The sequence below is a fragment of the Chelon labrosus genome, assembly GCF_963514085.1.
Source record: "Chelon labrosus genome assembly, chromosome: 23".
NCBI classification, from domain to species: domain Eukaryota; kingdom Metazoa; phylum Chordata; class Actinopteri; order Mugiliformes; family Mugilidae; genus Chelon; species Chelon labrosus.
In genome coordinates, this window is record NC_140356.1 from 10,159,929 (window position 1) to 10,174,852 (window position 14,924).

At 41.9% G+C, this 14,924-nt stretch overlaps 1 protein-coding gene across 1 annotated transcript in view; it reads left to right on the forward strand.

Annotated features, from left to right (window-relative positions):
* Positions 1-490: 490 nt before the first annotated feature.
* nrcama (neuronal cell adhesion molecule a) overlaps positions 491-14,924 on the forward strand; it is a 52,429-nt gene continuing 37,995 nt past the window's right edge. Inside the window, exon 1 of the mRNA XM_084573294.1 lies at positions 491-603. The gene's annotated coding sequence lies outside the window, so the exon portion shown is untranslated. The remainder of the gene's footprint in view (positions 604-14,924) is intronic.

Below are 14,924 nucleotides of genomic sequence, written 5' to 3' on the forward strand. Positions count from 1 at the left end.
GAAGTCTCACTCTGATATATTTTCTGTCAAACAATGCGTTAAAGAGCTTGGTCAATTTAGAGAATGTCAGAATGTTTTGCAGCCCTCATTATCAGACTCACTATGCATATTGAAACTCATATTAGCTGAACTATTTAAGTATAAAGTACGTGTTTGCGTGCACACAGGTGACATGTTCCGTTGAACATCTTTGCAGGGTGTTGATGCCATGCTGAAACAGTGTGGATTCATTTTTAGACTCTTTCTAAGCTCTCATAAGCCTGCAGCCGCTAAAACTGGTAGCCAGCAGCGACGACCACTTGCTCCCACCGACTCGGTCTGGGGGAAAAAAAAAAAAAAAAGGTGTGCCAGGTTTTCGCCGACGAGCGCGTCGTCTTCGCGGTGCATAGACGATCGTCGTCGCTGCTGGTTTTGACAGCGGCGGGGGAGCTGGTGAGGAGGAGAGCGGAGGATCCGTGTGGACCACAGCTTGCTGTTGCAGCGGCTGAGGGGGGACGGACACACCAGCCGGGCACGGTCCCTCTAACACACACACACACACACACGCATCATCTCCAGCACTCAGTGAAGGAGGAGGATACAGCAGCAGGTTTGCAGCAAACGGTGAGTTTAAATATACATTTCTTTCTTTCTTTCTTTTTTTTAAAAATGGGGATTGCATTTTTATTTTTTTTTTGTCCCTTTTTGTCGCCGGTATCATCATATGTCGCCGGAGAATAATGGTGCAATGAATGTGTCAGATCGGTGGCTTTTCAGTGGCCACACTGATGCAGGTTGTGTAGGATGACCAGGTGCAAATAATATAGCAATATGGAGGCTGAGGACGCCGCAGGCAGGACGCCGTTTTTATTTATTTATTTATTTATTTCATGTGGAAGCATCAGAGGCAGAGCGTTGCAATCTCACCGCACCGCACTGCATCTTGAGAAGCAGCCATCAAAGCGAGCAGAGGGGAGAGAAAGCAGTGTGTGTGTGTGTGTGTGTGTGTGTTGATGGGAGCTGTTGTGTGGAATGAATTGTATTCAGTGCTGCAGGAGGGTTCGTGCTGCCGGCCGGTGCAGGCAGGCAGGCAGAGAGGCAGGCAGAGAGGCAGGCAGGCCCGCAGCGCCCAGCGGATTATTTGATGTCTGTTGGTGATGCTGCCAGCTGTAGCTCAGCTCCTCCGGGTGTCAGTCCAAGTGTTCAGACTTAAAGGAAGAAAAGGCGTTTTAGGCCTTGTTTCCATGTATGAGATTTGAAGGTGTGGATGGGAGGGGGGAAACGTAGCCCGCTCGCCTTTATGATCCACACTGATCACTGATTCTTCCACAAAATGAAATAAAAGGCTTCAATGAAGAGAAATAATTTGTGATTTTTAGCTTTAAAAAAAACAAAAAAACAAAACAAAACAGAGGAATACATATATTAAAATATATACATAAAAGATGATAGGCCTACATGATTTGGTGAGGCTGACATTGTGAGCCTGATTAATCTTTTGTCTTAGTTAAACCCCATTTGTAAATGAACAACAAGCCTAATTATTGACACTGGCTGTCAGGATTGGAGGGGAAACAATTCTTCACCGAATTAATCGATCAGTCAAATGTGATCGTCTATTATCTAACATTCCGGTCAACTAAAAAGCAAAAGTGCCAAATGTTTTCTGGCTTTAGCTTCTTATATGTGTCATTAATTTACAAATGGTAAAAGACACAGTGGTTTTATGCGACGCTGTGGCGGATTGCAGGCTGTGACAACTTTCTGTTTGGGTTTGTACACGTGTGGCAGACTTGTGATACTCAGAACATGCTAAATTATACCTGGTATGTCCTGTTTATTGTTACTTATGTAAAATATATCTATCTTGTGTGTATCCATTGCGATTTAAAGCAGGATACAGAGCATTGATGTGTGTGTACACTTGTTTGTTTGAATAGTGATTATTGGTATGGTTCGCTGTGTACCGTATAAGACCAGTGGGCATCACACCTGACTAGTCCGTGACTAAGACTCATTGTGACGCTAATAAGGATGACTCCACGTGTCACTGTGAGATTGAAAGTGTGAGCGGTTTCATGCAGTGTTAATATTTGCAGTGAGCATCTGCTGTTGTTCCAACACTCTGTGATACAATATGACTCGATGCAGCGTGTTCATTTCAGTACAGAGCAGCATCGCAAGGGAGCGGGTGGCCTCCAGTTGTGTTGTGTTGAGAAGCTGCACCAGGATGCTAATATCAGCCTCATAACCTACATTTTGAAAGCTCCAGTCAGCATTTCTTACTGTATTCGTCTATTGTAATAAGAGCTGAGACCGCACAGAACTTAAGTGGCACTCTTGCCTCTACTTCTGACCAACAGCCGACGCTCTCTGCAGATTTGCAGGTCTTCTGTCAATCACAGTAAAAACTAATGCAAATGAGAACAAATAGATCTCACGCAGCCATGCCTTAGGCTTAGGCAAATACCAAAGCCTTCTCTTACTGGGAAGACAGTGTGTTATGTACTCAGTATTCCTTTCATGATTTTGCTTTGCAAAAGTGAAACTCCGCAGCAGAATCTGGCTTTTCATAGAAAACATTCTGACAAGTTGCAGCAGGAATAAACTCAGGTGTAAAATTAAATAACAGAAGAATTAAATCAAGACTCTTGAATAAACCCTGTTATTATATGAGTAACGTCTGTGCCTCTCCTGCTAGACAAGTCAAGAGTTTCTGCTGTTAAAAAGACATATTTATATAAAAACATCCTGGTTTATTAAAGTGTTAATATGACAAATTCTTTACCAAATAAACTTGACAGTGCTATTAATTATTTAGCAAGTAATGTTCTCAAACGCTACATCTCATTTGCAAAATAAAACACTGTAATCACGTGGCGTGCCAGGTGTTGTTTGTTGGCACCGTGGCCGTCGTGACCGCTGCCGGCGAGCTTTTCCTCCCCATGAGACATCAGAAGACATGACTTCAGTCTCCTGTGACAACTCCCCAGACTGTCAGAGCGGAGCCAGCACCGAGCCATTACTCATGGCAGACACGGCGTCGTCGTCACTCTCCCGCTCTCCCCATTTATCCACGGCCCATTAGACGAGAAGTCGAGTGATGGAGCTTATGGTCGGTTTAGGTGCATTCTCATTCTGCCCGCTGTCGCCTTAAGTGATGGCACAATCACAAGAGATGCATAATATTGCTTTCAGGCTGTTTGGGGATCAGGGCTGAGGTCAGCTGCCTTAGGCTGGCAATGTAATGACTTTCAGTCTCTTAAACGTTTATTTTGAAGATAGGAGCCTTCTAATTTAATAGATTGAATAGAAACTTTAGCCAACATCAGTTCTTTACAATAATCTAAGAATAATTATAATTTTTCTATTGTTTTTTTTAGCCAATCAACTTTCAAAAAAAATATTTAATCATGATCATATCTTAACTATTGATATTTGATATTGTCATTTATTAAGCCAGTAAACTAAATAATTGTGTGTGATTTTTTAAAATAATGAATTCATTTGGTGTGCAGCTGTTTACATGATCAATACATTTGTCTGTTTTTGAGTAACCGAGTAAATGTTTTGTTCTGTAAGTAGTGACAAACGTTACCAAGCCAATTCAAAAATATTCTAGGAAGTTGTTTTTTTTCCAGTTGACTTGGTTCAGCCAGGGCCCTCCTGCAGTTTACGTTGATGTGCTCTATACTCGTAGAACCCAGGGTTACAATATGTAACCAATCATTTCTATTTTTTTGTTGAGTTGATTTTGAGCTGTCCCATTTTGGAGATGAGGGCGATTGGGGATCGGATTTGACTTCTGTGCCTGCACATTGTGTTTGTATTTGATGTGTGTTAACCCAGACCATGACCTTTTCCTAAACCTATCCAAAATGCGTCACAAAAAGAAAGAAAACAGCGAGTGAGAGTTAGACTTTAATGTAAAAATGAACTGGTAAAGTACAGGACTAGTATCGGACTCAAACCCCAGTCTCCTGCATGATGGGTATCAGTCAGTTACATTTGTTTTTTGTTTTTTTTGTTTAATTCATCCCTGGAGGTTATTCACCCCTTACATAAGCAGTCGCCAACAAAGTATGCAGGTGCAAATGTTAACAAAGTAATAACAGAGGTATTCAGGGTTTTTGCCTCAGTCTAGTTTTTGTCAGATGTTGCCCAACCCGCCATGGAAGCTGCAGCCAAATGAACACAATTAGCATCATGGATCAATCTGGTACTCTCTGGGTTAATAGCACCCTGCAGCGATTATGGTGGGGTTTGGAGTGGGAGGCGCATAAACACCACCCCACACCCTCGCTGTATGTTTTTCATTAAGGGACCGGGACACATTAAATTAGCACGAGAGGCTGAAGACTGATGAATTGGAAAATTGGGACGAGTTAGGGGCAGGGCTTGGAGTGTGACACTCAACTTCATCTGGTAAATGTCTGAGAGAGCAGATGCGGTTGTTTTCCCTGTCTTCCGCTCAAGACAGATGGTTTTTAAATGTGTCTTTTTTCCCCCTTATTTGGAAGGTGGTGTTATTGCTGGAAGATATAAGAGACCTAGTTTTAACTTAGTGAGTGGCTATTAGAGATAACTTACAACTGATCACTCTGGTACTTTTCTACATCAGGGCCACTTAAGTAAGTGTATTCAAGTTTACTATGAATAAACACATGCTCTAAAATACGTTCTCTCTGCCACTGTGAATTACTAGCAAGAGCTCAAACTGAATATGAGGCTGCTTCTGTAAATTTTTTTAATTGTCTATTCAAATATGTCACCATCAGGGAATTATGATTGATAGGAGTATATACAGTTAATAGTCATTCATTTAACCATTTGTCATTAACTGACAGAAGGGAAATTAATAGCGGGAGGAAATGTGATGGTAAGGAAAGAAAGCAATGGGATAAATGAAAGGAAAACTGGACAGAGGGAAAGAAAGGAAAAGGAAAGAAAGCAACAAAATAGAGGGAAGGAAAGTAACGGAAAGGAAAAAATGGATAGAAAGGAAAGGAAAGAAGCAACGAGAGAAAGGAAAGGAAAGACATGGAAGGCAAAAATGAAGGAAAAGGAAAATTGGATGGCAGGGACCAGAAAAAAAAAGAAAGCAATCAGAGAAAGGAAGGAGAAATAAGAGAAACTAAAGGATTAAAATAATGGATAAAATAGATAAAATGAAAAGGAAGAAAGGGAGAGGAAAAGAAAGGAAAGGAAAAAGGAAAAATGATGTAAGGGAAAGCAAAGAAAATACATGAATAAAATAAAGGACAAATGAGATGCAGAGGAGGAAATGAAACAAGGAGAGCAGGGAAAGGAGTAGGGAGGGAGAGAGTGGGAAGGCAGAGGAGAAATGGGAAAACGCATTACTGGAGAAGAAGGTGAAGTGAAGACAAGTGGAATTAATAAGGAGGAGTAAAATAGAGCCGCAGTGAAGAGGAGTAGAGTGAAGAGGAGAGGAGAGGAGAGGAGAGGAGCAATGTGCTGCAGCGATCGCCAGCTGTGCCAGGAGACATCTGAAGTAGACTGGACATTAATAAACAGAGACATACAGTACAGTAGCATGCAGCTACCGAACCACTGGCACACGAACACATGCACGATTCTCGCATGTAAATACACCCGATGCATGGGCAAAATGACACTTTTCTCATCCTCTTTCACCTCATACATGACTGTAGTCTTCTATGCCGGGACTTGGCTAGAATCCTGCAGGTCTGAAGCAGGCTCGTAGGCTGCAGATGAGTTGTTTGTGTGGATCAGGTGGGCAACAGATGGGCGAGTGGGTGAGAGCGGAGGAGTTGCCAGACTGGTAGTAGCTTGCCGAGTGCGGCGGTCACTTGCCGAGTGTGAAAAACATATCATTATCCGTCTGAACAGCTGATTTGGTTTCATACGGAGCCGTATGCAGTGGATTTGCTTTCACTGCAGTTGTGTTTTGAGTTTGCTGGACCGTCAGCGCGACACGGCAGATGATTCAGGCATTTTTATTCAGGACTGTGGGGTTTGATTTTTGAAGACAGGATTTCCTACCATCATCATATGCGACTATATGGTTTTTTTATTCTCTCTTTTAACCCGTCTTAAGGAAACAAAGGAGGAATGTTCAATTCCCAGCGCTGCGGGCTTAATTCGTCGTACAGAAGGCTTAAAAATAATATTACCCCCACCCACCAGAATCTTTGTCACAGCTCTAAAATGATTAGTGAGGATTTAGGTCAAAGAAGCCATTAGAGCTCGTCTTATCACACAAAACATCCAATTGGTCCAAGGTATCTGCATCACATGGCGACTGCGCGCCAACCAGCCTCAACGATGATTATTGATAGGGCATAATTGAATCTGTCAGTGATTTCTTTGCTGCTCCGAATCATTTTGCAAAGAAGGTGAAAACTGAATTTTGAATGTAGTTTGAGAAGAGATTAGTTTGATGGAGAATTTCTCTTAAGGCCGTCACGCGTGATTGGTAGACTGTGTAATTATGTATTGCTTTTTAAGCCGCTACTGGCCCGAGCAGATAGTGCTCACACGACACCCGTGACCCCCCAAGACTGGTTATTTCCTCCACCTTAGGGAGCTTCTTTTTTTTTTTCCCTTTTGAAGAAAGTGAGTCTGGACACAGTTGTTAATCATCAATATATGTGTGTGTGTGGGAAAAACGGCTCCAGTTCAATGGAGCCCGCATGTGTCCTCGATCCTACTCGTCTGACCCCGGAGAGGAGGGCGTTCTGAGGCCAGCCCGCCTTCAGCAAGAGCCCTCCGCTCGTACTGAAAGAATGTCTTTGTAGAGAAAGATAAACCGAGCAGTGAGCAGACGAGGACAGAGAACAGAAGCGGGGTGGAGAAGCCATCTATTAGCTACAGATGGGTCTGATAACTGATGAAGGAATTAAAAGGAACACTGACCCTTGAAAGATAAAAAAAAAATGAGAGGCATCCATCATCTTTAACATCCTTTAAAACTTGTTTATTCCGGCTTTTAATTTGAGCTGACGGAGCTTCGCGTGCCCCGGCCGTGCAGGGTGAACAAAATCCACCATTAAGTTTGAGACAATCTTTCACAGGCTGTGTTTACAGGGACACTTCTGCTAATGAGAATAGTGACCCTGTCAGAATACAAATGGCGCATATCGGGACAGTCGGTCTGAACAGGCGGGCGGTGTTAACCTTTGATAATCTGTAAAGTAGGAAAATATGAGCGGCATGTAAATGCTAGTTTTAACCACGGGGGGGTAAATATCTGGTGACGTGACAAATTTCTGTGCAGGATAGAAATAAAGTGGTGGCAAAAACAACAAGCAGAAAGCGGGTTGTTTGAAAAGATGCGTGTGGCACCGTCGAAAATCGTGGGTCAGTCTCGGCCCTCGGTCTTGCCTGGGAAACACATTGCCCCGAAATATTCCAATGGGATGTTCTTTCATCATACTTTTGACCTACTGTAAGAATAAAGAAAAAATCTTACTCAGCATCATTTGGCGCATCTGGATGTCGGCCCGTGTAACTCAATGGCATTTCATTGTCAATACCGCACCCTGTCACTCTAGCTGCACCGCCTCCCCTCGCCTCTTTCGCCCTTAAAACTGCTGAGCCGGCTGCTTTTTGGGCTCTCAGATTCTCTGCATTGTCCTATCAGAGCTAGGCGGTGCTACTCACCTTGGCTTGTTGCTCCCTGACATAATGCACCCCCCGACTGCTGCTGCCGCCGCTGCTGCTGTTGCTGTAGCACTTAGGCTTATTGCAGTTTGACATGAGATATGGGCAACTCCACTATGTCTCCAGTGTCTTGAGGGCCCTTCTCTGTATTTACAGCTTGTGTTTATTACGTTTTGCTTGACTTCTACGTGAGTTGATTGAATATCAGCTATTAAAAAAAATCAACGCGAGTCTAGAATGAAACCATTTTAAATTCTTGGTGCTGATCTAAAAAAGGAACCGATAGCGATCAGGCCATTTTCTGCTAAATTATCTCTCCTGCACTGTTTGCCTTCTTGATCTCTGTTCTATGGGAATCAGATAGCTGTATCTCAGCAGTCAAAGCCTGCACATCAAGGTTAAGGCCGACTACTTGGAGACATCCGTCAACATCAGCTGTACGGTGTCACTGTCCCTCAAATATTTGCCTCATTCTTTTAGACGTTTTGCTATTAATCATTTTGGTTGAGAAGTAAGATGCTGTATCCTTCATAATCAGGGATTGTGAAAGGCACTATCTCAGAAGAAGCTAACAGAAAGGTGACAGAGCCTATAGCCTATTGATGAAAGAATGCTAACGTTGCCTAAGCGTCTGTGGTGACATTAGCAGGAAAATGCTGTATTAAGTGACTGCTAATGTACAGATTAGACTCGCTGCTAATGCAAACCAAACATTTCCTTCTACTACAGCTTCACACTTAAAGTATTTAACTAGCAAGACAGAGGATAACCTTTATTTTGACGTAGTCAGAGCAAATGCAGTGCGTTTTGTCGATATTGTTCATCAAAAATGTGTCTATAAAGCAAGACAACGGTCCTTTCTGGCGTTTTTTGACAGCAAATCAGTTTGAAACATTACAGGGAGTTATGTAACAAGAAGGGGCGGCCACACTGAGCTGTTAGATGAAGAGCTGCAGACGACAAGCTGCTTCTCAGCGAGGTATTCAGTGTGCATTTAAAAACTGATCATGATTGCTCACAGAATAATGGACAACGATTGATGATTGTATGACTGCTTTATTAAAATGACAATAGTTTGGTCCCAGAATTCTATTACTTTTAGTATTAAACCACATGTGCTTTTACCTCCAGTAACTACACGGTGATAAATCAACCAGGACTTCCGTTTGAGATTTGAGCCACTTCAAAACTACTTTAAAGTGACAGCTTTGGCTGCACAGTTGAGATAAACAGCATAACTGTTATTTATCCACCACTCCGAGGAAGGAATGTGGGCTCGAATTACAGTAGGCCCAATAACATTATGAACTTGTAAAGCATGTACTTACACGTTAACTGTGGTTTAACACGCATATTTTTTTTTTCCACAAAGGTTCATTTACAGCTACGACCTTTTGGAATTATTTGTGAACATGTCTTTACAAGCGCAAAACTTCATTGACCCCGCTTTAAACACATACAGGAAAAATATGGGACTTTCATGTCTCAGTGCATTTCGCAACTGTCTCTTTTGTTAACAGATCTTGTTTCCTGACTGTACAAATGACTTGGTTGTGAACCGGTGGCTGTAATTTCAGTGATTCAGCCATATGTTTCTCTGGCGAGTGTTTTTGTCCAGCTGATTTCAGTGCGTTTCCACGTTGCGTCGCGCCGTAAAATTGACGGTGATGAAATGTGACATATGAACGCATCCACATTCTTTAAATTATAATTACTTCTGCGCCTGGGAGGACTGCGCTGCAGCTCTGCACTACGCCTGTTTGCCCAGCTTTCTTTTCCCCTGTGTCCTCCCGGCTTTTTCCCACCGTATGCACACTGCTGGTATTGACCCTCAACCCACTCCATCTCTCCTCCACTCTCCGCTCTGATCCATGACTCACAAAGCCCATTTAACCTTTACCCAGCTAAATGCAAGCCGGCTCTCGGTTTCACTGGCTGCGAGCACCAAATATCTCCATTTCTGTTGTTTCTGCTTGTTATTATATAAGCGTTGAGGAATATGGCTCTTGTCTTTTTCATTTGCTTTGTAGCCCATGTCTACGAACTGTTTATAACATGCAATATATGTCCCGTGAAGAAATTCTTCCCCTTTGTCAATAAAACAACCCAAGAAAAAGAGGAAACAGCCTCATGACTCCCAAAGAAACCCATTTGCTTTGTTAGATATCCTTTCTAGCCATTCATCCGGTCCAGCTATGTGATATGCTACCTGTGAGATATTCACTCTACAAAAGGTCCATTAATAAGTGGAAGAGCAGCTACTTTTCTAAAATGGGTATCACTGACTTTTCCCATGGTAGTTGCCTCTGTGTACACATTCACAAGCAGGTACTACAAGCTATCGGGTGACGAGGGAGTGTCCAGTAACTGCTGGATCACATTAACTCGCACTTGTTCGGTCTGAAATGATACAGTTAATACCCCCGTTCGCCAGTGTTCTTCTATACTTTGTATGGGTGTATGTGTGACTTTCTAAAGCTTGTCAGTACTTGTCTGACATCTTGTGCGACTTGTTTAATGATATTTTGATGATGTTAAACACTGGAAGGCCTTGATGCAATGCTAACGGATTTTGTGGACTGATCATTTGAAGACATGTCTGATGTGAATGTGCCTTCCATTAGAATATACTGTAGGCTACATCTCTCCTTGTGCATAGAAGGCCGATAACACTGTGTACTCAACAATGGAGTAAACAGCAGTGCGCTCATAATCTGGGATTGTCTTGCGAGTATTACCACTGTTGACTCAATCTGGGGGTCATTTTTAAGCTTTTCATTTGTACTCAAATTTGGTGATTTATTTATCATTTCATTGTCTGAGAATGTCTTTAGCCAACATCACACAATTTCACCGGTTCTAGCTTCTTGAATCTGAAAATTAGCCATTCTTTTTGCCCTTCTGTAATATTCAACTAAATATTGGGCAATTTGGGCATATTTCTTATTTTGGACACATTATGGATCATATTAGTGCTGGATTATTGGAAATAAAAATGCAGATGATTTGATCATGAATATAATATTTATTTGAAGATGTCTTGTTTTGGATTCTAAGTGCTTCTCAGACAGTATTTGTTTCAATCATCTTTTGACCATCATTATTCTTAGATGTTTTTTTCTGTTATAGCCTTGCGTGATAATTTTTTAAAGTATTTTTTATGGTGGCAAAAGGGTACACATTTGCCTTTATGTTTCCCTTGACCGATCTAAATCAAGATACCTGAACAAGAAAAATGGAGTGCCATACCAGGCCCTAGCTCTCTGTACTGTATGTGGCGTTAAGGCCGATACATGATTCTTGTCTGCAGTTGTCCAATAAGCTTACAGTGCGTCAGCCCCCGGTCATCATGTTATACGGAGGCTGAATACTGATGTGTGGATTGGTTAGCTTGAACCAGAAAGGGAAAAAACATTGCAGAGCTCACCAAAAACCTTAAAGGGTCAACAACAACACAAACAAGGGCAACAGTGGCCTAGCTTTCAGGTTGTTCTACGCACTTTTGGAACTAACGGACAGCAGACAGCTATAACAGGTAGATGTGCATGTCTGTAGCTCTGCGTAGCACTAGCATTGTACCATGTTGGAGCCTTAGGTGGGCTCAAAAATAAAGTAGCCTTCAATGCTCTTGACTAGTTTACACCACAGGGCTAATGCTGCACGCCGTAGAACGATTGACTTTCAGCTCGCTCTACCCATGAGACATGATTCATGTTTGAATAATTGATGTCCTCTCACATATATATGCAAAAATCTGTCTTATCTTAACCACTTCCACGGCTTTGGTGAATCAAATCCAGGCCAGAAAATACTATACAGGCTGATGAAACATTGAGGGATTTTCCCTTCTTGTCACTAGCACTTGGAAGAACATTTTGCTTCTCATTATCAATTTCAGCTTATTGTGATGTTTCTCACCCATGCCAAAGCATTTGCACACACTAATTGATTAAGTTGATCAGGTATCACAAATCCATAAGTGTCAGGACATGAAGTCCTATTGACATCAAGATTATTGATCCTTTGATTAGGTTTGGGGACCCTGAGGGCGTCCCTGTTTCAGACAGCTGTGTGATCCTTCACAAGCTCATTAACACAAGCTGGATAAAGATAAGTGGGTTAACTCAGTTTATCTTGGTTAGCCAAAATCCCTGCAGTCATTTTGTAAGATGGATCCTCCTCTAGCCAAAAGAAGGGGCTTCAATTCCCACTAGAGCCAAAAGACTTTCACTGTCAGTCACATTTAAATGCACAAGAGACACAGAGCTGCTTTCTAATACATAATCTCTGTTTGCTGAATCTGACTCCTCATCCAAACACTTCATTCCACTTTTACCAACACTGAAACACAGATGGAGTTGTAGACTGTCCCAATGTAAACCCTGTGCTGCTTTGCTGTGAGCTACACTCATTAGCTCAGACAGCGTCTGTTTTTAGAGTACCAATGTGCTGACTGGAGCCTTTGTATAGAGATAGCTACAGCCTCTCTTTTACTGATGGGTCCATGCAGTCTGGCTTGCCACGAGCTAAGCACCGCTGGCCAAAGAGGCAGTGGAGTCCTGTGGGCAGCCCTGAATAGCGGATGCTTGTGTCTATGTGTGAGCAGCGAGAGATGGAGTGATAGGAAGCTGCTAGAGTCGGCTATTTGAGTAGTTCCATTACAAAGTTTTACAAATGAAAAGATTTCCTCTTGGTGTTATTGATCTTGGCTCGCATTTCTTTTTCTTATATCTGTCTTAAAAGATAACCTGTCAGAGATGTAGTCATATAGACTGGCCTCGGGAAAGTTTATTTTTCTTTATTAAAGTGTAGCAGGAAAACTTTCCATACATGTGAGCATTGAACTTTTGTGGTTTACAGAAGGTACTTGCTGTTGGCTCAAGGATTGATCTTGTACACAAGCAGTTGTGGTGGTTTCATTTTGTATTCATTACCATTGTGGTTTAAAACTTTGGTCCAAAACAAGGTTTGAGCCCAGAAAAAAATATATTTAGCTCCAGTCTATGTCAACGCGAAACTACTTCTTAGATCTTCCGTGTGGGCAGTTAAGTTAGTGGCAGCAGATGATGATACAGCTGGAGAGATGTTAACCAATTACTATTAATTTGGCTGCAATGAAAACAAACCGCATGCTTAAAGCTGGTGCAGAATTTTCACTCATAAAGAAATGTCCGTTAGATTAAAGCCATTGCCAAACAAGTGCATGCAGTGCTGATTAAGCTAATCAGTGTCAGGTAAAGCCATCTCTATTTTGCAAGATTTTTAAATCTGTTTTCTGTAGCAAAACATTTCTGTGTCCTAGCAGTGTGTTTCATGTCAACAAGAAATGATTGTTTGTCAGAGCTGTAGAAGGGAAGTAGGAAAGATGGAGTAGGCTAAATGCTACAGCTATTAGAAGTATAGTGGAGCCTGCAGTGGAAAAGCAAGTTACAAATGTAACTCGGTTCTATGAATTTACCATCTATGGTGGTCAGGAAGAATGAAATAGGATCTAGGAGGTGTCTAGCAAGAAAATTATCAGAAGGGATTGGGCAACCGTAGGCTGTAGCCATACGTCATGCGCACGTGTTTTTTTGTAATAACTATCGCCACCTGAAGGGGGAGTCAAAAGTCCCACAATGTAGCTTTAAGAGCAAGGTGATTCAACATAGAACCTGCAATAACATTTATTTTTTTCGTCAATTACAGCACAACAAACCCAACACTGACGTATCACTTTAGCTTAAATGGCCACAAACTAGGGAATGTCTAGCTCTTTAGTGGCTACTTAGAAATAGAAATACAAAACATTAAGCTGGCAGATACTACAATGCTTAACTGTGTAGTCATTTCATGATATGTTGTTATTAAAGAATGAAAGTAAAGACCTTATTAAAGGTTTTATTTGGCTAGTTTTAGATCAGACATTTTAAAGTGTGCAGTGTAACTGCGATTTAAGAAACTGTGATTTTAGGAAAACTGACCACGGCCGTAAATAGGTTGAAGTTCTGGAGTCTGTTCAGAAGAGGTGAAGAAAGGAAGAGGTGTTGATCGTTGTAATTTGAGGAAAGGGAAGAGATTGGCAGGTGTGAAAGGGATGGCACTTGAAATATTGATTTTCTTTCTTCTCCAAAACATGTGATGGTGACAAAGGGTAGCTGTAGTCAGTCCCCCTTAGTGCAGAGATTGGTGTCAAATAATGAGGAAATTAGGACACATGCTTCCTCAGTGGAATATTATCTACTGTGACACAAATGTGTCACATTAGTGTATATATATATATATATATATATATATATATATTAGTACAAGCATGAAATTAGTCTGTTGTAAACCTGTGTGTTTCTTGAGTGTCTCAGACCGATGTGGCTCTCTGGTTCATTCCGTCTGCTGGATTTGACTGCAGGTGGATGTTGTTTCAATGCAAATTTGTTTAATGAAAATCAAATCATTGGTGGAAAGCAAATAAAGTAGGCGTGTGTGCACGTTTGCATTCATGTGCATGTCTGTGTGAATCCATGTGTGTGCCCTTTATAGATATACTATGTGTGCCCAGTTCATGGTACAGTGATCCTGTCCACCGCAGTAAGGAGCAAACAACAACACTGTACTGCTGAACCATGACAGCATCCAAATAAGTCATACCAAGCTCCTTCCTTTTGCTGCTCAGGTGTGGTCACGACTCTCGGCCGTCACACAGTTCAGGTCGGCCTCGGGAGACATTTGCACATGGGTTTTGTAGCTTCATTAAGGCTTCTTTTGTCGTCCCACAACAAAGCTGACAGCTGCGGAGACGAAAGCCACGTGAGGGGAAACTGAGATTTATACGACCCCAAGGCCTGAATAACAAAGACAGCACGTATTAATGCAAAAGCAAAGCCCACAAACACATTCATTTGGTACACATGAAAGCACCAGCAAGTGCGTAATGCTGCTGTTTAGACAGCACTCGGTTTTGTCTCTTTGTTGCCTGGAGTCCTTGTTCAGAAGTGGACTGCTGCTGTCAAGTTTATCCATCATATTGAAGCACATGTTTTAGAGCTTTTACAATCAATGAAGGGCAACTGCTAAGTGGAGGGTAATTAGTCACTTTGCGTTAGGCGTGTACATGCACAAACACACAGACGATTACAACTCCACCCAATCCTGCATGCCGTCCATATTAGCATTCCACTGTTGTCGCCTTCACCTGCTGGTACTGTCCTATCCGAACTGTTGTGCATGTATTTTTAACACTGAAACTAGAAAAGCTATAAAAAATACATGAATATGGTATGAATTTTCCACCATCTTATTCCTTAACTGTCTCTAATTGTTGTTGG